We start from the raw sequence: 3,336 nt of genomic DNA, 5'->3' as shown, positions 1-3,336 counted from the left end.
TGTCAGCTGCAGTTGTCCTTTGTGACTAGAGCCCCGAGCCTTATTCAACCTCCCCGGCGTTGACTCGGTTCGGGGTGATGGGCATTTGCCCTCCTACACGGGATTTCCAAGATTCCACCTGTCAGTGAGATCACACCAGAGTTTCTGCCTCTCCGTGCTTCACATAATGTCCTCTAGGTTTGGTGCACATTGTTGATTGAATTTCCTGTTTGTTTGCTTGCTTTATGGCTGAATGGTGGCCATTGTAGACATCACAGCGTTTGCTTTATCCATCCACGCGGTGATGGGCGCCGAGGGCGTCTGCATAGCTCGGCTGGTGGGAATACACTGGGGTGGACGGCAGCACCCTGAGCTCGGTTCCTTTAGGTGGAAGCTCAAGCGAGGGATTGCTGTGTCTGTCCCGCGGGCTTTTGTTCTTCTCTTTTAAGACAGGATCTCCTATGTAGTTCAGGCTGGCCTCCAACTCACTGTGTCACTCAGACTGGCCTTGAATTTGCAGCAATCCGCTTGCCTCAGCCTCCCAAATGCTGGGCTCACAGGTGTGCACCTCCATGCCCGGGGGGGGGGGGGAGCCTGAATGCCTGCCCAGCGCTAGGGGCAAGAGCTTGACGCATGCTGAGTGAAGACAAGTCCCAGGTGCAAGGCGAGGGGAGGCTGGGGCCCGCTGGTGCGGCTCAGCTCGGCTCTAGCCTGCTGGTGCGGTCTTGGATGATCCTCTCCCTTATTATCTCTCTTAGGGACCTGAGGGCATTCATTAAGTTGATTAATTAATTAAAGGCATCAGTTTCTCTTAATGACCTAATCACAGCTTAAAGGCCTTGCCTCCCAATGGTGCCCACGGCAATGAGGCTCAGCAGGAGCTTTTGGGGAGTCAAGCCCCATGCACCCCTTATGCTGGCCCGATGGACCCAACCACTGCCGAGCAAACCGAGCTCACATGCTTCCGTTGTGTCGGGTGAGCAACCCTGCATCCCGGAAGCTGTCATCTCAAATCTACCTAACTCTGACGGAAGGGCTCCTCAGCTGATGTCCAAGGACCCCCCCAAAAGGTTTGTGGGTAAAATTCATGGAGTTCATGAACTTGGATTAAAAAAAAATACCATATCCTTCCTTTTTTTAGCCTCTAGGTGTATCTAGCCTTTCCGCACTTGCTGTTGCTGCTTTCTTTTCTTTTCTTTTTGTACTAGGAATTGAACTGAGGACCTTGCCTTTGCCAGGCAGGTGCGAGGTTGCTAGGCTATATCCCCAGGCTTGATTTTGGTTTTCTGAGACAGGGTCTCACTATGTAGTCCATGCTGACCTCGAACTCCCTAGGTGGCCCAGGTTGGCCTCAAACTTGAGGCTATCCTGCCTCAGCCACCTGAGTACTGGGATTATAAATAAGCATGTACAGCTTTGCCTGGCCTGAGAAAGTAACTTCTGAGACAGGTCTTACTTCTGAAAAACAGTCATTTCTATAGATTGGTTTTGGATAAGCTGACATCTGACTGTACAGAGTTGGGACCCGCAGCCAACAGTGTATCTTTCCTAGGGTGAGGGCTGGCAAGTCCTGGCCCTTGTGTTAGTTCCTGCCTGGTTTTTTGTTTTGTTTTGTTTTGTTTTGTTTGTGGAACTGGGGATTGAACTCAGGCCCTTGTGCTTGCCTGGGAAGGGCTTATTCCACTGAGCCATCTTCCCAGCCCCTCCTGCCTGGTTTTAATAAAGTTTTTTTTTTCATTTTATTTTTTTGTTTTTTGTGATTTTTTTTGACTTAATAAAGTTTTATTGCAACAGAGTCATGCACATTCATTTATGTATTGTCTGTGATGCCTTTTTCACTCCCAAAGCATAATTGAGTAATGCGACAAGGATCATATGGCTGCCAAGCCTGAAAAAAAAACTTTAACCTTTAATTCTTTATATGTTATTTTATGTTTTGTCTTTTTGAGACAGGGTCTCGGTATGCAGTTCAGGCTGGCCTTGAGCTCACTTTGTAGCCCAGGCTGGTCTCAAACTCATAACAATCCTCCTGCCTCAGCCTCCCGAGTGCTGGAATTACAAGCTTGTGGTGCTACGATGCTTGGCCTTAACTTATTTTATTTATGTATTTATTCATTTTACCAGGAATTGAACTCCAAATTTGCATTTGTCAGGCAGGTGCTGGGCCACTGAGCTGTATCACCGACCCTTAACTTGATTTTAAAGAGGAAAAAAAGTAAAACAAAATTTCAAAACGAAAAATAGGACAGGCTGGAGAGACAGCTTAGAGGCATAAGCACCTACCTAGAAAGCACAAGGACCCGAGTTTGGTCCCCGGCCCCACGTGCCATGCAGTCTTAGCCCGGGATGCAGGTGCCCGCTGTGTGTCCGTAGAACCAGATGTGGTGGCACAGGTGTATAATCCCAGCACTTGGGAGGCTGAGCCAGGAGGATCTCTGTGAGTTCGAAACCAGGCTGGGGACTACAAAAGTGAGCACAAGGCCAGCCTGAGTTGCATAGTGAGACACTGTCTCAAAAAACAAACACAGCCCGGGTGATGGCTCGTAGAATAAGCGCTTCCCTGGCAAGCGCAAGGGCCTGAGTTCAATCCCTGGTTCTGCCAAAAAAAAAAAAACACCTTAACTATCTTGTATATGTGTATGCGTATTTGAAATGTCTTGCTTTTCCCTTCCTTTTTTCTCCCTTTTGCCATCCTAGTTTCTCTTTCCTTTTGAAGTTTCTTTCCATTTCCCAATATCTATTGTACATTTTGGATCTTATTTGCCCTTCAGCATCATCTTATACTAGGTGTCTGCGTGTGCCAATCTGATTTATTTTTTTCACTTATGAGTATGGTCTCAAGTTTCATCGTTTACCTATTAAAGTTTGTCCTTCTTTACCAAGTCTGAATATTTAGTCATCCCTTTACAGAAAAAAACAAAAACAAAACAATTTCTCGGTGCCAAGTTCAGGTGACCCTCAGGGGGCCTTGGGAGATAGTGGCCCAGAGCTGTACTGTCCAATATGACAGCCAAAAGTCACTGGAATATTTATCCATCCATTTAGCAGTACTGAAGAGTCAGTCTTCACAGTGAGCTGCCTCCCCAGTCCTGTGGTGTTATTGTTGTTCTAATGTGCTACAGGGTCTCACTAGGCAGCTCAGACTCCCAGTGACCCTCCTGTGTCAGCCTCCCCAGCGCTGGGATTACAGGCATACACCACCATTCTGGGTTTCGGTGACTGCACGGTGCACCCCAGCTTTCAGGGATGGCATGTAGTATCAGGGATTGAACCTGAGTCTCTGAACTTGCCAAGCAGGTGCTTAGACCGCCGAGCTATCTCCCCGGCCCTGTATTGCTTTTTAAATTATGAGACTGG

This window comes from Octodon degus, unplaced genomic scaffold (assembly GCF_000260255.1).
Source record: "Octodon degus isolate 3935 unplaced genomic scaffold, OctDeg1.0 scaffold00268, whole genome shotgun sequence".
Lineage (NCBI taxonomy): Eukaryota > Metazoa > Chordata > Mammalia > Rodentia > Octodontidae > Octodon > Octodon degus.
Note: the sequence above shows the minus strand (reverse complement) of the source record.